The sequence below is a fragment of the Hyperolius riggenbachi genome, chromosome 6 (assembly GCF_040937935.1).
Source record: "Hyperolius riggenbachi isolate aHypRig1 chromosome 6, aHypRig1.pri, whole genome shotgun sequence".
NCBI classification, from domain to species: Eukaryota; Metazoa; Chordata; class Amphibia; order Anura; family Hyperoliidae; genus Hyperolius; species Hyperolius riggenbachi.
In genome coordinates this window covers 147,639,145-147,664,711 of record NC_090651.1, presented here as the reverse complement: position 1 = coordinate 147,664,711, position 25,567 = coordinate 147,639,145, and positions in this window count along the sequence as shown.

The following is a 25,567-nucleotide window of genomic DNA, read 5'->3' as shown; positions in this document are numbered from 1 at the left end:
CCCCACCCCCTCAAATCGCCCTCAGACCCCCCCCCCTAATCACCGTCCAAGTGCATTGTATTTGACTGTGCTGCGCTTGTATTCGATTGTGCTGCGCTTGTATTCAATTGTGGTGTAATTGTATTTGATTGTCCCGTGATCGGCTTCGATTGCCCCGTGATTGTTTGATTGCCTGAGACCCCACTTCCCGCCACACCCAACCCCCCCCTCCCCCCCACCACACCCAACCCCCCCCCCCCCCCCACCACCTCCAACCACCACCTTCCAAGTGCATCAGATTTGCTTGTGCTGTGATTGGAGTCGATTGTGCTGTAATTGTATTTGATTGTCCCGTGATCGACTTCGATTGCCCCGTGATTGTTTGATTGCCTGAGACCCCACTTCCCGCCACACCCAATCCCACCCTCCCCCATCACCTTCCGAGTGCATCAGATTTGATTGGGCTGTGATTGGAGTCGATTGTGCTGTAATTGTATTTGATTGTCCCGTGATCGGCTTCGATTGCCCCGTGATTGTTTGATTGCCTGAGACCCCACTTCCCGCCACACCCAATCCCACCCTCCCCCCATCACCTTCCGAGTGCATCAGATCTGCTTGTGCTGTGATTGGAGTCGATTGTGCTGTAATTGGATTTGATTGTCCCGTGATTGTTTGATTGCCTCTGAGACCCCACTTCCCACCAACCCCAATACCTCTCAAATACTCCCTTTTTGCTAGGTAGGTGCTCTTTTTTTCTGGGTAGTCTCGGAGGAAAACCCCATAAATTTAGCAATCCAAAATGGCAAGAAGGGGGCTTTCCGATGACGAGGTATACAGGTACATGGACCAGTCGGATGAGTTCTTTTGGGAAGAATCATCCGTCGAATCTTCCGGGTCCGATTTTGAACCTGTAGAAAGCAGTGGTTCCCTGACCGATACTGATGACGAGGCTATGGTCCCGGCTAGAGCCAGGCGTACCAGACCCCAAGTCGTTAGACCGCAGGTGGCGCAGGATCCGCCTCAAGGGCAGCAGGGTGGTGCTAGCGCTGTTGATAGTTTTCTTGGTGAGGCAGGCACCAGCAGCGCAGCATCTCCTGGACTTAGTGCCAGTGCTTCCGTAGACCCTGACGAAGTGGTGAGCGTCAGCATGGAAGTTGAAACTGGTACGGTGGCAAGTGCAGTAGTACCCCCGTCGCAGCCACCAAGAAGAAGACGGGCCCGTAGTACCCATAGACTCCCAGAGGTGCTGGCACAACCAGATTGGCAATCCCCTGATTCTGCCGCACCCGTAGTGCCCCCTTTCACCGCCCAGTCTGGAGTCCAGGTGGCGACAGCTCATCTAGGAACGGCCCTAGACTTTTTGCAGCTGTTCATCACCCAGGTTCTCTTGGACTTAATTGTGGTTGAGACCAACCGTAAAGCCACACAATTCATCACCGAGCACCCGGAGAGCATGTATGCCCAGCCTTTCGGGTGGAAACCAGTCCAAGTTTCCGACATTAAAATCTTTTTGGCCCTTATCCTTCACTTGGGACTAATGAAACAGAATGTACTGCGGTCGTATTGGTCTACGAACCCAGTAAATCATGTTCCCTTGTACCCTGCTGCCATGTCCAGGACACGATTTGAGTCCATCCTGCGCTTCCTGCACTTCAACGACGACAAAACCTGTCATGAAAAGGGCCACCCTGCTTATGACCGGCTCCACAAAATTCGGCCCCTCATAGACCACCTGTCATCAACATTTGCAGATGCTTATATCCCTGAACAGAACATCTGCGTAGACGAGTCCCTCTTACGCTTTACCGGGCGCCTTGGCATCAAACAGTACATCCCAAGCAAGCGCGCCCGGTATGGGGTGAAACTGTATAAGCTCTGTGAAAGGGCCACAGGCTATACATGTCGTTTTAGGGTCTATGAGGGAAAAGACTCAAAATTGGAGCCGGTCGGATGCCCTGACTACCTGGGGAGCAGTGGAAAGGTTGTGTGGGACTTGGTGTCACCCTTGTTCCAGAAGGGGTACCATCTTTTTGTGGACAATTATTACACAAGTGTGGCCCTCTTTCAGCACTTAAAGTTAGAAGGAATCCGATGCTGTGGCACTGCGCGGCCTAGTCGCCAGGGCTTCCCCCAACGGCTCGTTACCACCAGACTTTTACGGGGGCAGAGGGTCGCCTTGCGTACTGAAGACCTGCTCGCGGTGAAATGGAGGGACAAGAGGGACGTTTACTTTCTGTCCACCATTCACACAGACACGACAGTCCAAATTCAACGGGCAACTGCGGTCATTGAAAAGCCCCTTGTCGTCCACGAATATAATGTCAACATGGGAGGGGTGGACTTCAATGACCAGAGGTTAGCGCCCTATTTAGTTACCCGGAAAACAAGACGCTGGTATAAGAAAGTGTCTTTTTATCTGATTCAATTGGCAGTTTACAACAGCTTTGTTCTCTACAGTAAGGCTGGGAGAACTGGATCTTTCCTCCAATTTCAGGAAGAGATCATTATGGACATCCTGTATCCAGGAGGTGCCAGGCCCCCCCCCCCCAGATGCAACTAGCCGACTGCATGGAAGGCATTACGCCTATCAGCTTCCGTGTGCCCCAGGTCAACGCATCCGAAGAAAACGTTGCCGTGTCTGCAGCAGGGCTGGAACAAGGAGTGACACCGTTTATTATTGTCCCCGCTGTCCTGACCAGCCTGGTCTATGCGTAGGGCCGTGTTTTGAGAGGTACCACGAGCAGGTACACTATTAGAACCTAGGGAACTCCAGACACAGGAGTAGGCACACACTCAGTGGTCTTTCGCACATTGTCGCAGGGAGAGGAGAGGTAAGCTTGAAGACCAAACGGGTAAGCATAAAAATGGGAAGAAGGATCGGTTTCCATGCTTGATATTGCTGATCTGTCCTGGGTTGGCGATATAAGACGGCATGTTTGAATTTCCCTTGAGTGTGGACACCCCCGGTTTATATGTGATTTGGGCCTATGATGATGCTTTAATGCCACACAGAGTCATCTCTATTGGCAGGCATATTGCTGTATCCTACAGGCATAATGCTGTATACTAAAGTTCTGAGGCCCAGTCACATAAGTTGGTGGCTCACCCTGAGTGCAGGGTGGCACGGGGTCTCTCTCTCCTGAGGTTATCACTGCCATTGATGTGGAGGAAGATCTGCCATTGATGTGGAGCAAGGTATGTTTGCCGTTCATTTTTCCTTTCAGCCCAGAGTGCATTACTTGTATACCCAATATAAGGAGTATAGCAGAAACTCCTAATACTGGCCATACATGTAATGATTGCAGAGACCCTAAAATGCCAGGACAGACTCCACAAATGACCCCATTTTGGAAAGAGGACACCCTAAAGTATTATGTGAGGTGCACGGTGAGTTCATAAAAGATTTTAGTTTTTGTCACAAGTTAGCAGAATTTTTTTTTTTATTTTTTTTTAACAAAGTGTCATTTTCCGTTAACTTGTGACAAAAAATAAAATTTTCAATGACCTCACCATTCCCCTCATGGAATACCTTGTTGTGTATTCTTTCCAAAATGGAGTCATTTGTGGGGTTTGTTAACTGTCCTGGCAAGTGGGCGGGGTGCTAAATTTTGAGCACCCCTGTAAAGCCTAAAGGTACTCATTGGACTCTGGACCCCTTAGCGCAGTTAGGGTGCAAAAAGGTGCCACACATGTGGTATCGCCGTACTCGGGAGAAGTAGTACAATGTGTTTTGGGGTGTATTTTTACATATACCCATGCTGGGTGGGAGAAATACCTCTGTAAATGACAATCTTTTGATTTTTTTACACACAATTGTCCATTTACAGAGTTATTTCTCCCACCCAGCATGGGTATGTGTAAAAATACACCCCAAAACACATTGTACTACTTCTCCCGAGTACGGCGATACCACATGTGTGGCACTTTTTTGCACCCTAACTGCGCTAAAGGGCCCAAAGTCCAATGAGTACCTTTAGGATTTCACAGGTCATTTTGCGGAATTTGATTTCCAGACTCCTCCTCACGGTTTAGGGCCCCTAAAATGCCAGGGCAGTATAGGAACCCCACAAATGACCCCATTTTAGAAAGAAGACACCCCAAGGTATTCCGTTAGGAGTATGGTGAGTTCATAGAAGATTTTATTTTTTGTCAAAAGTTAGCGGAAAATTGATTTGTATTGTTTTTTTCACAAAGTGTCATTTTCCGCTAACTTGTGACAAAAAATAAAATCTTCTATGAACTCACCATACTCCTAACGGAATACCTTGGGGTGTCTTCTTTCTAAAATGGGGTCATTTGTGGGGTTCCTATACTGCCCTGGCATTTTAGGGGCCCTAAACCGTGAGGAGTAGTCTGGAAATCAAATTCCGCAAAATGACCTGTGAAAGCCTAAAGGTGCTCATTGGACTTTGGGCCCTTTAGCGCAGTTAGGGTGCAAAAAAGTGCCACACATGTGGTATTGCCGTACTCGGGAGAAGTAGTACAATGTGTTTTGGGGTGTATTTTTACACATACCCATGCTGGGTGGGAGAAATACCTCTGCAAATGACAATCTTTTGATTTTTTTACACACAATTGTCCATTTACAGAGATATTTCTCCCACCCAGCATGGGTATGTGTAAAAATTCACCCCAAAACACATTGTACTACTTCTCCCGAGTACGGTGATACCACATGTGTGGCACTTTTTTGCACCCTAACTGCGCTAAAGGGCCCAAAGTCCAATGAGCACCTTTAGGCTTTCACAGGTCATTTTGCGGAATTTGATTTCCAGACTACTCCTCACGGTTTAGGGCCCCTAAAATGCCAGGGCAGTATAGGAACCCCACAAATGACCCCATTTTAGAAAGAAGACACCCCAAGGTATTCCGTTAGGAGTATGGTGAGTTCATAGAAGATTTTATTTTTTGTCAAAAGTTAGTGGAAAATGACACTTTGTGAAAAAAACAATAAAAATCAATTTTCCGCTAACTTTTGACAAAAAATAAAATCTTCTATGAACTCGCTATGCTACTAACGGAATACATTGGGGTGTCTTCTTTCTAAAATGGGGTCATTTGTGGGGTTCCTATACCGCCCTGGCATTTTAGGGGCCCTAAACCGTGAGGAGTAGTCTGGAAATCAAATTCCGCAAAATGACCTGTGAAATCCTAAAGGTACTCATTGGACTTTGGGCCCTTTAGCGCAGTTAGGGTGCAAAAAAGTGCCACACATGTGGTATCGCCGTACTCAGGAGAAGTAGTACAATGTGTTTTGGGGTGTATTTTTACACATACCCATGCTGGGTGGGAGAAATAACTCTGTAAATGGACAATTGTGTGTAAAAAAAATTAACAAATTGTCATTTACAGAGATATTTCTCCCACCCAGCATGGGTATGTGTAAAAATACACCCCAAAACACATTATACTACTTCTCCTGAGTACGGCAATACCACATGTGTGGCACTTTTTTGCAGCCTAACTGCGCTAAGGGGTCCAAAGTCCAATGAGCACCTTTAGGCTTTACAGGGGTGCTTACAATTTAGCACCCCCCAAAATGTCAGGACAGTAAACACACCCCACAAATGACCTCATTTTGGAAAGTAGACCCTTCAAGGTATTCAGAGAGGGGCATGGTGAGTCCGTGGCAGATTTCATTTTTTTTTGGTGCAAGTTAGAAGAAATGGAAACTTTTTTTTTTTTTTTTTCGTGTCACAAAGTGTCATTTTCCGCTTACTTGTGACAAAAATTAATATCTTCTATGAACTCACTATGCCTCTCAGTGAATACTTTGGGATGTCTTCTTTCCAAAATGGGGTCATTTGGGGGGTATTTATACTATCCTGGAATTCTAGCCCCTCATGAAACATGACAGGGGGTCAGAAAAGTCAGAGATGTTTGAAAATGGGAAAATTCACTTTTTGCACCATAGTTTGTAAACGCTATAACTTTTACCCAAACCAATAAATATACGCTGAATGGGGTTTTTTTTATCAAAAACATGTTTGTCCACATTTTTCGCGCTGCATGTATACAGAAATTTTACTTTATTTGAAAACTGTCAGCACAGAAAGTTAAAAAAATCATTTTTTTGCCAAAATTCATGTCTTTTTTGCTGAATATAATAAAAAGTAAAAATCGCAGGAGCAATTAAATAGCACCAAAAGAAAGCTTTATTAGTGACAAGAAAAGGAGCCAAAATTCATTTAGGTGGTAGGTTGTATGAGCGAGCAATAAACCGTGAAAGCTGCAGTGGTCTGAATGGAAAAAAAGTGGCCGGTCCTTAAGGGGTAGAAAGCCCTAGGTCCTCAAGTGGTTAATAAATCAAGCCCTTAGTGCTTTAGCCATATCCCCAAACACCTATCCTACCACTGTCAACCTATCTTTCCTATCTCTACCATTGTGTTCTCTATCCCATTCCACTCATCTACAGGGAGTGCAGAATTATTAGGCAAGTTGTATTTTTGAGGAATAATTTTATTATTGAACAACAACCATGTTCTCAATGAACCCAAAAAACTCATTAATATCAAAGCTGAATATTTTTTAAAGTAGTTTTTAGTTTGTTTTTAGTTTTAGCTATTTTAGGGGGATATCTGTGTGTGCAGGTGACTATTACTGTCAGGGCCGGATTTGTACTTTTTACCGCCCAAGGCCCACTACCTTCAGCCGCCCCATGACAACAGCGGGATTAGGATTTAGGGTTTTTGGACATAGGCTATTAGGGTTAGGAATTTACAAAATAAAAAAGTGGTTAGTGGAGATTTTGGAAATTTAGGGCGAGGCTAGGCATTGGAGAATAGGATTATGGGAAAAAGGTTAAAATTAAAGTGGCGTTGAGATGGTACACTGGGCTTTATTTATACTTACCTGGGACTTCCTTCAGCCCTATAAGCACTGTGTGGCCTCCCTCGCCGTCCTCTTCAGCCCCTCAATTTATGCAGTATGCCTCCCGGATATCAGGCTGGCAGTGCTCTTCTGCGCAAGCGCAGCTCAGCAGCATGTACACCCCTCCTTGCGCTACCACAGCCAGGAGCATTCTGCACAGGTTACTCCCAAGGACAAGAGCATTGCAGGGTCACGCGCATCGCAGGGGATTACTGGGAGCCATATCGCTAGAACGGAGGGGGCAATGAGGACGGCGAAGGAGGCCACAGTGCTCATGGGGTTGAAGGAAGCCCCAGGTAAGTATAAATAAAGCCCAGTGTAGTCAGGTTAGAGATTCTGATCACAAGATTAGGGTAATTCAATTGACTGAGGACAGTGACTATGTTCTCTGTAAAGTGCTGCAGAAGGTATCGGTGCTAGATAAATACATAATAATAATAATAATAATAATAATAATAATAATATGCTAGACATTAGACTATAACTATGGCAGGGATTATAGTTTGAGCTCCTCTGAGGACAGTCAGTGACATGACTATGTACTCTGTAATGTGCTGCAGAAGATGTCAGTTCTATATGAATACATAATAATAATATGGTAGGACATTAGACTGACTATGGTTGGATTAGATTGTGAGCTCCTCTGGGGACAGTCAGTGACATGACTATGTACTCTGTAATGTGCTGCAGAAGATGTCAGTGCTATATGAATACATAATAATAATATGGTAGGACATTAGACTGACTATGGTTGGATTAGATTGTGAGCTCCTCTGGGGACAGTCAGTGACATGACTATGTACTCTGTAATGTGCTGCAGAAGATGTCAGTGCTGTATAAATACATAATAATATGGTACAATATTAGACTATGACTGTAGTAGGGATTGGAATGTGAGCTTCTGTGAGGACAGTCAGTGAAAGGGCTATGCACTCTTTAGAAGATGTCTGCGCTATAAAAACCACACAATAATATTATCATAGTACATCAGAATAGGATTATGGTACATAATATAGCAGGACATTAGACTGACTATAATAATAAAAAGAATACCCCATACAGTATATGAATAGCTTTGTGGGTGTGGGTGTGAAGGTGAAAGGGACATGACTGTGGGAGGAAGACAAGGAAAATGCTGCCTTATTAACAACATGAAAAGAGAGCCCGGGCTGCATGGAGATAAGGGAAGCCTTAGAAGCCAACTAGCAGGACAGGAGGGGGGGTGGAAGGGGGGCGACAGGCAGCCGTGTAGCAGCTTCAGAGGTCACAGGCTCCGGGGGAGAGAAAGGAGGAGGGAGACAGCTGGTCACTCAGGACTCCACAACAGCGTAGGGTAAAGTGTGCAGAATGCCTGCAGTTCTGCACACACAATTTTCCCTCCTCAATCCTCACTGTGCTGTTTCCATGCTTAGTTCCCTAATGCCTACCCGTCTGCCACAGTGCCACTACTGCTGGCTTCTTCCTCCTCCTCCCTCCTCGGCTCAAATCTCCCGGCTTGTCTCTTCTCAGTCCCGCCCCCCACTGTCATAGATGAGGGAAGGAGAGGGGCGCTCTGCTCCGTGCTGTGCACTGTGTGCAGCATGCAGGGGGGACTGGAGGACAGCGTGGCAGCAGACAGCTGATCTGCTGCCGGTGTGGGACATCCGCCCCAGCTCTACTGTCGGCAGGTTTCCGCCCTAGGAACCGGCCTAGGTGGCCTGTGCGGAAATCCGGCCATGATTACTGTGCATAATTATTAGGCACCTTAACAAAAAACAAATATATACCCATTTCAATTATTTATTTTTACCAGTGAAACCAATATAACATCTCAACATTCACAAATATACATTTCTGACATTTGAAAAACAAAACAAAAACAAATCAGTGACCAATATAGCCACATTTCTTTGCAAGGACACTCAAAAGCCTGCCATCCATGGATTCTGTCAGTGTTTTGATCTGTTCACCATCAACATTGCATGCAGCAGCAACCACAGCCTCCCAGACACTGTTCAGAGAGGTGTACTGTTTTCCCTCCTTGTAAATCTCACATTTTAAGATGGACCACAGGTTCTCAATGGGGTTCAGATCAGGTGAACAAGGAGGCCATGTCATTAGTTTTTCTTCTTTTATACCCTTTCTTGCCAGCCACGCTGTGGAGTACTTGGACGCGTGTGATGGAGCATTGTCCTGCATGAAAATCATGTTTTTCTTGAAGGATGCAGACTTCTTCCTGTACCACTGCTTGAAGAAGGTGTCTTCCAGAAACTGGCAGTAGGACTGGGAGTTGAGCTTGACTCCATCTTCAACCTGAAAAGGCCCCACAAGCTCATCTTTGATGATACCAGCCCAAACCAGTACTCCACCTCCACCTTGCTGGTGTCTGAGTCGGACTGGAGCTCTCTGCCCTTTACCAATCCAGCCACGGGCCCATCCATCTGGCCCATCAAGACTCACTCTCATTTCATTAGTCCATAAAACCTTAGAAAAATCAGTCTTGAGATATTTCTTGGCCAAGTTTTGACATTTCAGCTTGTGTGTCTTGTTCAGTGGTGGTCGTCTTTCAGCCTTTCTTACCTTGGCCATGTCTCTGAGTATTGCCCACCTTGTGCTTTTGGGCACTCCAGTGATGTTGCAGCTCTGAAATATGGCCAAACTGGTGGCAAGTGGCATCTTGGCAGCTGCACGCTTGACTTTTCTCAGTTCATGGGCAGTTATTTTGCGCCTTGGTTTTTCCACAGGCTTCTTGCGACCCTGTTGACTATTTTGAATGAAACGCTGGATTGTTAGATGATCACGCTTCAGAAGCTTTGCAATTTTAAGAGTGCTGCATCCCTCTGCAAGATATCTCACTGTTTTTGACTTTTCTGAGCCTGCCAAGTCCTTCTTTTGACCCATTTTGCCAAAGGAAAGGAAGATGCCTAATAATTATGCACACCTGATATAGGGTGTTGATGTCATTAGACCACATCCCTTCTCATTACAGAGATGCACATCACCTAATATGCTTAATTGGTAGTAGGCTTTCGAGCCTATACAGCTTGGAGAAAGACAACATGCATAAAGAGGATGATGTGGTCAAAATACTAATGTGCCTAATAATTCTGCACTCCCTGTATACTGCCATTCCAAACTATCTGTTGTTCATGAACTGTCCTGATTACCAGTGTGATTTCTCATCCATTTCACTCAGCTTTCCTATACACTCCAGTTGTGTGCCTCCTCACTCCATCACTTCTTACAATCTTTTGCCCCGTTTGACTCCTCCCGAAAACTATACCAGCTGTATCCATTGCCACTTTCTATTCCCCTCCCACACTTATCATCTCCAACCCATTACATAAACTGACTGCATCCTCCCTAACCAGTTCACCTCATCTGTTCAGTTTTATTCTCAGGCGCGTGCTGTGCCCAACGGGAACAAATCTAATGTATTATTAAAAGAACATTTTGCACCCAGGATGAAGCCGATTATCAAATGAAAAAGTATATTTCAGAGCTAGAATAGCAGTTTTTCTGCCCTGCCCCCCCCCCCCCCGCCTTATTTATTTTAAACAATACCAGTTGCCTGGCAGTCCTGCTGGTTTTGTTGCTTGCACTAGTGTTTGATTCATGCACCTGAAACAAGCATGTGGCTAATCTTGTCAGATTTTTGTTAGAAACCTCTGACCTGCATGCTTGTTCAGGGTTATTGGCTAAAAGTATTACAGGTAAAGGGTCAGCAGGACAGCCAGGCAATTTGCATTGTTCAAAAATAAAATAAACATGGCAGTTCAGGTGTCCTGTAGCCTCAGGCCACGCTTTGCTTGCTTCTGCATCTCAGCAGAACGTGTTCAAATCACCTTTACCTGAACATTATGAATGGCATCATCTAACATCATTCTAGTGTACTGTATTATGCAAGGCTGCATTTTACAGCATTTGAAGTAGTAGAGGGTGTTTTTTCTGTATTTTTTTTTTTCATTCTAAAGAGACCTAAACAAGAGTTGATATATAGCACACATTTGTAACCCGCAAACCTTGAGTTTAAGAGTTGACTAATCAGTAAAATGCATGTATAGTGTTATGCTTTGTTGTTAATCTCCCGCTGGATGGCATGAGAAAATGTCTTATGTGCTAACACTTTAACTGTAAGCCATAAATATACTTCTCCTGTGCACCAGAGCAGGACCAGTGCAGATAAAGCAGCTGCATTCCTTCTGCAAGTAAAATAATACGTGCTTGGTAGAGCCAGCCATAGTTATATAGAGATAGATTTAGATTATTTTTCTCATGGAAGTAAAAGTACATTTGTCATGAGAGACCTATGGGAGCCATTACTGGCTTGCTTGTGAAAATGCTAATCCTTTAGCTACAGTCACCACTGGAAACTTTGGAAAGGAGCCATTCAGAGGGGTGGCCATGTGGCAGTGGGGCGTGGCCAGTAACAGTGACGTTTTGATTACATCAATATGGATGCACAATGTATGGAAATTTATAATAAAATACTTTTTTCCTTTTGGACACAAGCATATCAGTAGTACAGCAAAGTTCCCAGTATCCAACACCAGCGGGGATCGCCTGATGCAGGATACACATGCTTACTGGTTGCTTAAAGAGGAACTGTCGCGAAAATCGTAACATTTAAAACACATGCAAATAAGAAGTATGTTTCTTCCAGAGTAAAATGAGCCATACATTACTTTTCTCCTATGTTTCTGTCACTTACAGTAGGTAGTAGAACTCTGACATTACAAACAGGTTTTGGGTTAGTCCATCTCTTCATGGGGGATTCTCTGAATGGCCTTTATTCTTTATAAAGACATTCCCTGTAAAAGATTTATACAATGATGCTGGCCAGCCTCCCTGCTCGCTGCACACTTTTTGGCAGTTGGACGGAGCAACTGACATTCACTAAGTGCTTTTAAAAATAAAGAAAACCCAGAGAACTCCCCATGAGAAGATGGGCTACTCCAAAATCTCTTGGTTCTGTCAGATTTTTTTCTCCCTACTGTAAGTGACAGCAACATAGGAGAAAAGTAATTTATGGCTCATTTTACTCTGGAAGAAACATACTTCTTATTTGTATATGTTTACATGTATTTTAAGATTTTTGCGACAGAGGTCCTTTAAGCAACCAACAGAAAAAGCACAACTTCCCCCCTTCCCCCCATGCAGCATAAATGTGCAGCAGGAGCACTGCAATGTAGCAGACCAGATAATGTGATGACAGTGCCACATCAGATTCTTTGGCCTGTCACAATGAAGCTCCCTTGCTGCATATCCATGGTTATGCTACTGATATGCTTTTGTCTGTACCAACAAAAGATATTTTAATATACATTTCTGTGCACTCAGCACCCCAAGGTGAAATTTATATATATACATCGCTGCAGCTGCGTCACTTCCACTTATACTCATATTGATTACTATTATTATTATTGATTATATAGTGCCATCATCTTCCGTGGCGCTGTACAACAGCATACAGGGTATAATGCTGGGCATACACGGCTCGTTTTATATTATCAATCGAGCCGCTGATGGCTCGATTGATAATATTCAACCTGTTCGATACCCCGCCGGATCGATTCTGCACTGGATACCGGCGGGGAGAACATTAGGACCAAGCAAAACGCTGATTAGCAGCACCCGTGGGGACAGGCGGGAATCGATCCACGCACACGTGCGGACGAGCGGTGATGCACCGGCATCGAGGCGCTGGCTCGATACTGTAGCGTTGTCAAGCCATGTATGCCCAGCATAACAATACAATACTAACAATACAACAGTTAATAGTACTAGACAGGGGCGTAACTAGACATCACTGGGCCCCCCTGCAAAACTTTTGATGGGGCCCCCACCCCTCTCGCTTTCTGCACAGGAAAAATGAGGACCAATGTGTTTTCCCCATGCAGAGAAAAACACGTATGGTGGCCATACATGGTACAATAAAAACGTTCGACTATCCCGTTTATTCCATCTAAATGATCGAATCAAATGAAAGTTGAAAACATTTTTTTTTCAATCAAGAAATTTGAACGATCAAGAAAAATCAGATCGGACATGCTGGAAAAATCTTTATATTCGATCTAACAGAATGATCGAACTAAATTATCTAATCGAAAAAAAATGAAAAATTGTACCATGTATGGCCACCTTTAGACTAAAAGGAAATGTAAGGCATTCTATGCTACCCCCCAGATCTACTTACCTGGGTCTTCCTCCAGCCCCTTGCACCTGACAAGGACTTGTCGCAGCTCTGTTCCCAGTACATACATACATACATACACGCACAGCTGTATTATTTTACTACATGAGAGCACATGCTATATGGAGGAACAACAATGACATGCTGAACATAAGATATATTCACTGTAACTTTGGCAAAGCATTCAGAATGTCACTGATTGATACTGTTACTACAGGATCTGGGACTCTGTTTGAGACAAAAAGCTCTCAATGAGGCAGCTACAGTCAGACATCAATCTTTCCCATTCCACTGTGTCCAGTAATCAGACACCATAAGGTCACTAGGGGTGTGTGTGTGTGTGTGTGTTAAGAATCTAGGAATCTCTTCTGAGGGACAGTCTACAACTTTTTTTCCAACTGTGACTCCTTTGTTTGTAATGTTGCACATGAAGTCTTCAGAAATGCTGCAGTGTGAGACAGATGTTTTTTACGCACCCTAGTGAGCAGGGACAGTGTACAAATTCCAAAGTGTGTATGATTCCTTATCTGTGTGGTAGATACATGCAGTCAATATAACAATGGTATGAGAGTAAAATACGTTTTCTCTCCATGCCCTTAGTTGCTTGTCAGTCTCTCAAAATGTTTCCCCCACGGGGCCCCCTGAGGCTTCTGGGCCCCCCCTGCTGAGGCATCCCTTGCAGGGTCTATTGTTACGCCCCTGGTACTAGACAACGGTGGATTACAGCTTATGCAGAGAACAAATCAGTAACAGATTTTGACATAATGGTGGAAGTCATTCGCGCACATTACACAGCATTGTAAGAAAAAGGGGACGAGAGCCCTGGCCAATTGGCCTTACAGTCTACAGGTTTCATGGATAGTACAATAGGTAACGCCAGAGGCATATCTAGATCAAAGAGTGCCTATGGCAAACATTAAAACCCGCCCCCAGAAAGGAGGAGCCCCCCTCTACCAAATATTTTAACTTGTATTCTCCATTGAATTGGTGGTGTCCAAGCTGAAGTGAAGCATAGCCTATAGCAATAGATTATTACAATAGGTCAGCCTATACATATCCCCAACTGACAGGCAGCTTGTCCCCCGAAAAGATTTTACCAAGCAGCAGAATGCCCCCCAGATGAAAAGTAGAATCTGTACGGAAAACATCAAGGATGGTACAGAGCAGTGCCCCAGTAAGAGGTGCCCATGGCACATGCCATACCTGCACCCCTATAGATAGGCCTTTGCAGGAAGCTGAGTATGAGATGGTGAATTGGCCAGGGGTATCCTAAGAGAGAGAGAGAGAGAGAGAGAGAGAGAGAGAGAGAGAGTATGCTTTCCTGAACGTGGTGGGTTTTCAGGTTTATAGCATAAAAAGTGTGGGAGAGTGGCAGATGTGGTGTGGGAGGATGTTTGGAGGTCTCCTGATGCCAGGTCTACTCAGTTCTATCCTACATTCAAAGGTTCTCTCTAGAGACTTTGGCTATCAAACTTAGGTCTGCACAGCTTTGCCTGTCATTTTTTTTTTTGTTCTGCACTTCTCAACACTATTCTCTCCAGATTCTGCTCTAATGAAGCTTCTGCACACATGGTGCTGAGTGGTACTCCTTTAGCACATGCTTGGGGGAGAGAGTAAGCGACAGTTCACATACTGTGCTTACATGAAGAACTGATCCAGAAGCTGAGTAGGGCAAGGAGGTGATAGAATGTATCCACCTTAACATGACACCTACCAAACATGTCCTGCTGGTGGATGTAATCACTGAGCTACACTGTGACACCAGTCAAATACCTAGAGTTGTCTGTAAGGTAATGTACAGGAACTCACCACACAAAGAAATTCTTAAAGAGAATCTTGAAGGCAAAATATAAAAAACGTGAGATTCAGTACTTACCTAAGGAGAGGGAAGGCTCCAGTGGCGTAGCTAAGGAGCTGTGGGCCCCGATGCAAGTCTTACAATGGGGCCCCTCAAGCACTCTATACATAACAATTGATACGGCACACCAAAACCTGCCAATGGTAACTACAATGTCAGAGGAGCAAGAAGGGGATGGGGAACAGCTTGTTAATGATTACCACTATTCAAAGCTATCTATAGAAGTGATTATTATGAGCACAGGACCAATAGAGAGCTAATACTGTAGTTGAGGGAGGGCCCTTCGGGGCCCCTCTGGCCCAAGGGCCCCGATGCGGTCGCTACCGCTGCACCCCCTATTGCTACGCCCCTGGAAGGCTCTGGGTCCTACAGAGCCTTCCCGTTCCTCTCCTCATCCTCTTTTCCCCCCAGCAGACTCCTCCATTATATCTCCAACCGTGGGAGGCTTTAGAAGTCTTTGGGAGCCCGAGTACTGCTGATGATGGGCGGCTCTGTGTGCGAGAGAGGGCGCTCGTGCGTGCGCAGTATGGAGTGGGCTGCCTTTGGGAACCCGATTGCTCCTGAAGACTTCTAAAGCCCACCCAAAATGGAAGAGAGTGGTCTCCGACGACTGCAAACGGAGGAGCCAGCGCAGGAACAATGGGACGAGAAGAGGAACGGGAAGGCTGTATAGCAGGGCTTTTCAACCTTTTTTACTAATTGTACACCTTTTATCACCTGAAATTTTTCAAGTACGACCAAGTTTGTCTGCGAAGTAGATTGGATGCGATCGGGCTTGGATGTTTCTGCTGGAGCCTGAACGGAAAGCAGCTACTGCGCATGTGCACACACCAACAAGGAGAACTTTGGGCTCCCAGCGCTGGATACCCTCTATTGAGGAGGAAGGGGGAAGCCTCTTTAGGATACAAAGGCCTCCCCCTCCCTGAGGTAAGTACTCCCCAGGGCACTTTTTTCTTACAGGTACACTTTAACAACTTGCCGACTGCTCCACGCCTATTGGCGTGAGCAGTGCGGCAGGCCCAGGTCCGCTCCACACCGATTGGCGTGAATGGCCGTCTATGGGGCTAGCAGGAGATCGCACGCAGGCTGCTCCGCCTTTAGTCTCTGAGCGGCAATCGCCGTCTAATTACTTTGTACATCGCTGCGATCTGCAGCAGCGCTGTACTGGGGGCAGCCGCGTGACATGGCTATCCCCCTGGCAGGCTAAACAGTGATCGGCTGTCATAGGCTGAAGCCTATAACAGCTGATCACGCTGATTGGCTGGTGGGGGGAGGGATGGAAGGAGGGATATAGAATAAATTAAAAAAAAATAGTAAATTTTATTGAAAATGTAATCAAATAAATATTTACCCCCCCCCCCCCCAAAAAAAAACACCTGGCGGGCAATCAGACCCCACCAACAGAGAGCTCTGCTGGTGGGGAGAAAAGGGGGGAGGGGGAATCACTTATGTGCTGAGTTGTTCGGCCCTGCAGCTTGGAGCTGCAGTGGCCATTTTAGTAATAAATGTCCTGGTCACTAGGGGGGGTTAACACAGCGGTCCTCAAGTGGTTAAGAAAAGAGGGCATATGGGAGGGGAAAAGTAGGCGTAGAGGATGTGTGGACAAGTTTCAAAGGTGGCTAAAAGTGCTAGCCTGGAAAGAGAACCACTAAGTTGAAGCCAATAAATGGGTCATTAGACTGGGAGCTAGATAGGAAGATAAAAAGCCAACATAGGCTTTTTCTTCCATTCCCTCTTCACAGTTATGCATATCTGACACCTGTGACTGTTTCATCTGGTTATGGACTTTTTATAGATTGCCAGTTTTAATTGTGCAAATCGTGATGCAAATCTAGCCCCCAAAACATAAAATGTGGTGGCAAATCAACATTGAGGGCCTCAAGGCCAGGGGTGCTCATCACACGGGCTCGTGATCACGGCTACTGTTAAGTCTTGGTGGGTTTTCTCTTCAGTCCCTGTTGACCCTCCCACGAAGGAAGAGGCGTTACCCAGTAGTGGAGTCTAGGTGACCACGGGTCTTCACCCACACCCCCTTGAGGGGAGTGCAGGACCACAACCCCAGGAGGGGGAAGTGGAACTTAGCTGCCTAGTGCCCTACCAGGTCACTACTGGGATTGCCTCAGCGAGTGGTCAGGAGAACAGGTGACACTAATTGTGGAGTATGCTTGGTCAGACGATGATTGTAAATCCAGGCTAGGCAGAGTGCAGCAGAGGTCGAGGTCACAAGCCAAAGGTCAGGGCAGGCGGATATCAGCGGTAATCGGGTACACAGGCCAAAGGTCAGGGCGGGCGGCAGACAGCGGGAATCCAGGAACAAGCCAGAGGTCAGGGCAGGCAGAGATCAGCGGTAGTCGGGGTCACAGGCCAAGGTCACAACAGGAAATCGAATCAGGATCAGCAATACAGGAACACGGTTCACCAATAGGCTAGCCAAACTGTCAGAACGAGCAGCACTGCAGCAAAGGGCAGTGCTGCTTATATAGTTGAAATTGGCGCCGAAATTAACGCCCTGGGACGTGCGCAGTGCTCTGCGCATGCGCATGCGCACGCGCGCACGCGCGCAGCAGCACATGCGCATGCGCGCGCAACTTCATGCGCGCGCAATACTTTGCGCGCATGCGCACCGCGCGCAACGCCGCGCGCCGCAACTGAAGTGAACATAGGACAGCGAATGAGCCCCTGCGCGTGCGCACAAGGGAAGGCATCCTCGAATGTCGCGACCGGCCGCCATGGTGAGTGTGACATTGCCCCCCCCCCCAGGGGCAACCTCCGGGTGCCCCTAGGACCTGGCCTATCAGGGAATCTTAAATGGTACCTTCTAACCAGTCCAGGAGCATGTACGTTGTTTGCAGGTTCCCAGGAATTCTCCTCCATTCCATACCCTTTCCATTTAATGAGATATTGAAGAGAATTTCTCACTCTCCTGCTGTCCAGAATCTTTTCTATCTCAAATTCTTCTGAGCCATCAACTAGAACTGGCGGAGGAGGAAGGGAAGACCGGCCCGGAAAGCTATTAGGCACCACCTTCTTTAGGCAAGAAACGTGAAAAACCGGGTGAATTCGTAAAGATGCGGGAAGAGATATCTTGAATGCCACCGGATTAATTTGCTGCAGGATAGGGAACGGACCGATGAATCTTGGTGCTAACTTTTTAGAGGGGCAGTGAAGTTTGAGATTGGTAGTCGATAACCAGACTAGATCCCCCGGGGTAAGAGCTGGAGTTTCTCTTCTACGTCTGTCAGCAAATCTTTTTCCGCTCTCTTGTGCTGCTTTTAGAGCTTGGTGAACAATATCAAAGTTCTTTTGGAGAGATGAGAGCCTCTCCTGTACCCCAGGACAGGGTGAAGAAATATCCAACCCAGGCAAGAACGAAGGATGGAAGCCATAATTAATAAAGAATGGAGACTTATGCGTGGATGCATGGGTGGAATTATTAAAGGAAAATTCAGCCGAAGCCAACAGCGGAAACCAATCGTCTTGGGAGGCGGAAGTAAAGCACCTGATGTATTGCTCCAATGTCTGGTTCGTCCGCTCCGTTTGTCCATTGGACTGAGGATGATACCCAGATGAGAGGGAAAGATTAATTCCCAGGCCCTTGCAGAGTTCTTGCCAAAACTTAGAGGTGAACTGCGACCCACGATCGGATACAATATCAGATGGCAATCCGTGGAGACGGACAATTTCTCGGATGAACACCTGAGCAGTCTCTGCGGCAGAGGGAATCTGTTTGAAAGGCAAGAAATGGGCCATCTTTGAGAACCGGTCTACGACCACCAGGATGGTGGTAAAACCTTCAGAAGGAGGCAATTCCACCACAAAATCCAAGGCAATGTCTTTCCATGGTCGAGTTGGAACAGGCAAGGGATTCAAAAGGCCCCAGGGTCGAGTACGAGTGCTCTTGGACCGGGCACAGATCTCACATGAAGAAACAAAGGAGTTGCAATCCTTGGATAGTTCCGGCCACCAGAAATTTCTCTGGAGAAGTTCTCGAGTCCGAGTGACCCCAAAGTGTCTGGCTAGATGGTTGTCGTGGCAGGATTGAAGAACAGCCAAACGAGCATTAGCGGGCACATAGATCTTGTCCTGGAAGTAGTAAAGACCCTCCTTGAGCGGTAACTTCGGAACCGTGCTGAGACAGGAGGAGACTTGTCTGAGATGATCCAGCAAGCTAGACTGCAGGAGAAGAAAATGTTGAGAGGACAAGATGTTCTCAGGAGTGGGATCAACAGTAGCTTCTGGTTGGTACATTCTGGACAGGGCATCTGGTTTAGAGTTCTTAGCCCCGGGACGATACGTCAGGTGAAAATTAAATCTGGAGAAGAAGAGGGACCACCGGGCTTGTCGTGGTCTCAACCTCTTTGCAGTCCGGAGATACTCCAGGTTCTTGTGATCGGTGAGTATCAGAATAGGTTGCTCCGCACCCTCCAGGAGATAACGCCGCTCCTCGAGAGCCGCTTTAATCGCCAAGAGTTCTCGGTCAGCCACATCATAGTTCTTTTCAGCTGCACTCAACTTTCTAGAGAAGAAAGCTACTGGATGAAGAACAGACTTCGGGCCGAAACGCTGGGACAGGATAGCACCCACGGCCACTTCAGAGGCGTCCACCTCCAACACAAAGGCTTTGGAAGGATCAGGGTGTTTCAGCATGGGTGCGGAGGTAAAGCGGGCTTTTAGCTTCTCAAATGCGGATTGAGCTTCAGGAGTCCACTGAAAGGTCTGACGAGTACTGGTCAGCTGAGTGATAGGAGCTACTATCCGTGAGAAGTTCTGGATGAATTTTCTATAGAAATTGGCAAAGCCAATAAAACGCTGTACAGACTTTCGATCCACGGGAACGGGCCAATCGAGGATAGCCGAGACCTTCTGAGGGTCCATCTCAACTCCTCCAGGAGAAATCTTGAGACCTAGAAACTGAATATTCACCCTATTGAATTCGCACTTTTCAGGCTTGGCATAGAGTCCGTGCGTGCGAAGCCGACTTAAAACTTTCCTCACATGCTTCTGGTGTTCCTCTTGGGATGGAGAGAAGATCAGGATATCGTCCAAATAGACCACCATAAAATTGTCGATATAGTCTCTGAAAATATCATTAACAAAGTGCTGGAAAGTTGCCGGGGCGTTGCACAGCCCAAAGGGCATCACCAAGTACTCAAAATGCCCAAACCGGGACCGGAAGGCGGTTTTCCACTCATCTCCCTCGCGGATTCAGATCAAGTTGTAGGCTCCTCGTAAGTCCAACTTAGAGAAGATGCAAGCGGATCGGAGTCTCTGAAACAAGTCAGGCATGAGAGGTAGAGGGTACCGGTTCTTGATGGTAATCTTGTTGAGTTCCCGGTAATCAATACACGGTCGAAGGGAACCATCTTTCTTCTCAACAAAGAAGATTCCAGCCCCAGCAGGAGAAGTAGATGGCCGGATGAATCCCTTCCTAAGATTCTCTTCAATGTAGTCTTTAAGTACTAGAGTCTCAGGTTCTGAGAGTGGATATGTTCTTCCGTAAGGAATAGGGGCTCCTGGTTGGAGTTCAATAGGACAATCGTACGGACGATGAGGAGGAAGAGTGTCTGCTTTAGATTTGTCAAAGACGTCCAAGAAATCATGGTATGCTGCGGGGATGATGTCCTTCTTAGGGGAACTCGAACAAAACAAAGTCCCAGCTCGTGGAAAACAAGAGCGTCGGCAGTAGTCAGAGGGAAAGGATACCTCGTGAGAGACCCAATCGATGGTAGGATTATGGGTCTTCAACCAGGGCATGCCTAGGATCGCAGGAAACAAAGGAGAAGGCAGCAGATCAAAGCTTAGATATTCCTGATGCTCCCCTTGGATGGTAACCAGAAGTGGCAGAGTTTCCGTAGTGATAGGACCGGAGCCGATAGCTGATCCATCTGCCAGCTGGATGGCTAGAGGTAAACGTTTTCGGCAAGTGGGAAGCATAAGTTGTTGAGCCACTTGACAGTCCAGAAAACAGGAACAGGCTCCTGAGTCCACGATGGCCTTAATCGTAACGGTTCTTCCTTGCGGGCCCTGTAACGAGAGGGTGAGTGGAATATGAGAGGAAATAAGCGGAGGAGAAGGAAAACCACTCGCACATATTAGAGTCTCAGGCTCACCAGTGGGTCTGACCGGGCAGTTGATGCGGAAGTGACCGGACGCCCCGCAGTATAAGCATAAATTAGATGACCTCCGGCGTTGTCTCTCTTCCTGTGAAATGGCCGGGCGAGCCAGGCCTATCTGCATTGGTTCAGGTTCGTCTTGGATTGTAGGAGTAAAAGGCACAGGGGCGGAAGGTACTTTAGGAGCAGGCAGGCTCCAGGCTGGTCTGACAGCTCCTGATCTCTCGGCCCTTCTCTCCCTTAGACGTCTGTCTATCTGGATAGACAACTGGATCAGATCTTTTAAGGATTCATGAACTCCAACTCTGGCAAGCTCATCCTTGAGCGTATCTGAGAGGCCTTGGCGAAACTGGAATCTGAGTGCGAAGTCATTCCAGGTGATGTCTGCTTCCCAGCGGCGGAAATCCATAACATACTCTTCCACCGGTCTCCTACCTTGCATTAGGGATTGAAGAGCAGTCTCAGCCGAAGCTGCCCTCCCAGGGTCGTCATAAATCTCTGCCATAGTTTCAAAAAAGGTATTGAGACTGCTGAGGGAAGGATGACGTTGCTCCACCAACCGAAGGGCCCAGGCTTGGGGTTCTCCTTGGAGAAGCGAAATGACCGCTCCAACTTTTATCTCCTCATTCGCGTAAGTACGAGGCAGCAGTGAGAAGTGGAGACGACAGGCGCTCTGAAACCACCTGAACTTGGAACGATCCCCCGAGAACCGCTCAGGTAAAGGTAGTCTGGGTTCGGGAAGAAGCGCAGCAGCCCCCTCTACTGGGGCTGTCCCATCACCGGCCGGAGGAAGCATCGCAGGAGCAGGGACAGGGGCCGAGGCAGGAGCCGACGCTCCGTCAGCAGCGGGAAGAGTGCCGCGAAGTTGGTCCCGGATTTCCTGATAGCCCTTCTGGACCTCATCGATGGAGACACGCAGTTGCGTGACCAGTTCATACAAAATTTCCACAGGAGAACGAGCTCCACTAGTGTCCATCCTGGCTGCTCGTTACTGTTAAGTCTTGGTGGGTTTTCTCTTCAGTCCCTGTTGACCCTCCCACGAAGGAAGAGGCGTTACCCAGTAGTGGAGTCTAGGTGACCACGGGTCTTCACCCACACCCCTTTGAGGGGAGTGCAGGACCACAACCCCAGGAGGGGGAAGTGGAACTTAGCTGCCTAGTGCCCTACCAGGTCACTACTGGGATTGCCTCAGCAAGTGGTCAGGAGAACAGGTGACACTAATTGTGGAGTATGCTTGGTCAGACGATGATTGTAAATCCAGGCTAGGCAGAGTGCAGCAGAGGTCGAGGTCACAAGCCAAAGGTCAGGGCAGGCGGATATCAGCGGTAATCGGGTACACAGGCCAAAGGTCAGGGCGGGCGGCAGACAGCGGGAATCCAGGAACAAGCCAGAGGTCAGGGCAGGCAGAGATCAGCGGTAGTCGGGGTCACAGGCCAAGGTCACAACAGGAAATCGAATCAGGATCAGCAATACGGGAACACGGTTCACCAATAGGCTAGCCAAACTGTCAGAACGAGCAGCACTGCAGCAAAGGGCAGTGCTGCTTATATAGTTGAAATTGGCGCCGAAATTAACGCCCTGCGCATGCGCGGGACGTGTGCAGTGCTCTGCGCAGCGGCACACGCACATGCGCGTGCAACTTCATGCGCGCGCAATACTTTGCGCGCATGCGCACCGCGCGCAACGCCGCGCGCCGCAACTGAAGTGAACATAGGACAGCGAATGAGCCCCTGCGCGTGCGCACAAGGGAAGGCATCCTCGAATGTCGCGACCGGCCGCCATGGTGAGTGTGACAGCTACCTCATGATCACGAGCTGATGTTTGCGAGGTCGAAATCAGCATCCGTGATCGGCCACCATCACGAATGCCGGTTTTGAATGCACTCGTGATTGCATTCGAAATCTGACTCGAGATCATGGGTTAACCATGATCACGTGCCTGGATTCTGGTAACCAGGGAAATGAGGTCATAATGACGTCGTTGGGCCAATCAGAGGGCCCCCAGTCGAGGCCCTAGCAACCAATCAGAGGAGGGGAGCTTCTGCCCAACCCTCCTCGATATAAGTCGGCAGCCATTTTGAGAACTCGTCCTTGTTTGAGACTCTGTAGTGCTGAGAGCATCTCCAGTGCTATTGTCTGTCTGAGCAAGTGTTTTACTGTCTTAAAACACAGTGTTTTTACTGCTATCAACCTTAAAGAGAACCAGAGATGAAGCATCCTCATGTATTTTATTACATTTATCAGTGGGAACATGACAGTAAACACCTACCCTGCTTTTAGTTTCATTGTTATCTGCTTAATTAGTCTATTAGCAACTGTGATAAGAATGCACCGACTATTCAGTCGAGGTTTGACCTGGAATCATTATAGCTGAGTCACTCTTCTGTGTAGTCTTTTCAAGCCCAAGCCTTCCCCTCTCCTGGCTTAGATTTCCTGCTTTGCATACTGAGCTGTGATGACATGGTAGAGGCTGCTGCTCCTGAGAGAGAAGCTCTGTGGCTGTAATATGATCCCTGTGTGCTCTGTGTGCACTAGATACTGATAATAACGGCAGTTTCATTCCTATGAGAGACACTTCCTACAGGCAGATATCATACCAAAATGAAAGCACATAGATGAAAGGCTGCATTTAGCCTAGATAGCAGCATAGTCTCATATAGCCTAGACAGCACATCCAGAACAACTGATAACCCGGAAGGAGAAGGGATATGAGCCGGTGGCCATATTTGATTTTTCCTGGAGCAATAATGGATAAAAAACACTAAAAAAGGCACACCAGAGCGGCAAAATTATCAGGTAGAGCATTTATTCTTTACAAGCTATCAACTGATATGTTTATTTTGTGTGAAACGTTCATCTCTGGTTCCCTTTAACAACAACACACTGCCTGTAGTGTGAATGTGACAGACAGTCTTAGTGTCACTCACTGACTGTCACTCTAGTTGTCTCACTCTAGTGTTCTGTTCGTCATTACCAGAGTCAGTTCAGATTACTTACTGTTACTTGTAGTTGTAATAGTTCACTCACTCTCACTGACCGTCCGTGTATGTGTAGTGAAGTGAACTATCTCAGTACATTACTATATACTACTAGTGTATATTTGTCCATTAAAAAAAAACATTTAAATTTGTCAGACCGTCACTAGTCACCACACGCATATTTAATTAAAATCTGTTTTCCCCCTTTCAATTTTTTTTATTTTGTTTATTAAATATTGTGCAATGTCTGCCAGAGAAGCAAGAGGGGCAGTGCCATCGCCACCGTCAGATCTGTGGCTGCTCCACTGTCAGCCACTGGGCGCTCAGCTGTGGGGGAGCGAGCAGCTGAGAGACGCAGCATTTTGCACCCATCTTTGGCCAGGGTCGTCGGGCCATTGAGGAGAGGCAGGCAGAAGCTGTCGTGGAGCTGATGGCAGAGCAGCAGGCCATTGGTTCCACACAGACCTCCGCTGTGTCCAGCACTCCTTGCAGCAGCATCAGCAGCAGACGCCCCCCCCCCTCCTGAGGTCACATGGACCCCAGCGGACAGCCAGCCAGCCCTCACTGAGCTTGCTGTTGAGGCCAAAGTCCACAAGCATTTTGAGGGCTGTTGTGGAGGAAATGGGGAGATGCTTGGAACAGGCCAGGAAGATTTTGAAGTGGAAGAGGTTGTGCTTGGCCAAGCACAACCTGATTTTGAGGCTGAGGAGGGGCCTGATCCAGGGGTGTTCGGGGGGGGGGGGGGGGGGTCAGAGGAGTTATTTGTGGAGGTGGAGTTTGAGGAGGATGATGTCCATACATGCCAGAGTTCTCCTTCGAAGGCAGCGAAGAGGAGGCTCTGATAGAGAGGCGCAAAAGGGCGCCCAGAGGCAGGGCCAGCAGTGGACGTGGAAGGCAGGAGCCACAGCCCGCTGCTTCAGCCACCACCACCACCAGGCAACCCACCAGAGGGAGACAGGCACCCCCTTCAAGCCATAGGGGGTGTTCCCGTCTCCAGTATGGAATTATTTCCATCTCTCCTCCCTGGATGACAGCTTTGCAGTGTGCAATACCTGCAAAACCACTCTGAGCAGAGGTCGGGATCCATCCAAGATGGGTACTTCAGGCCTCCACAGCCTCTTGATGACCCAGCACAAGATTCTGAGGAGTTTAAAGAGACTCTGAAGTCTCTAAAAAAACGTTTTTTTTTAATTTAATAAATATGTTTAATACTTTATCCCTAACTAAACTGCCGCATCCCCGCCCCCAAACCACCCCCTGCCCCTCCCCCGCAAAATCCAAGACTTTCTTGGTCGTGGATTTTGCTGCCCTAAGCGCTTCCGTGTGAGGCAGGGCTATGAGCTGAAGCCCTGCCACTCAGCGCGTCTGTCAGCGCATATCTTAGCCTCTCCCCCGCCTTTCAGCGAAGGAAGACTGAGAGGGGTGGGGAGAGGCGGAGATCCGCCGCTGACAGACGCTTGTGAGGCAAGGATGCAGCTCATAGCCCTGCCTCACACGGAAGTGCTGCCCGACTTGCCCCCCGGGGAGTTTGGGGGGATTTAGATAGCGTACTGCGGCAATTTAGTTAAAGATAAAGTATTAAACATATTTATGAAATA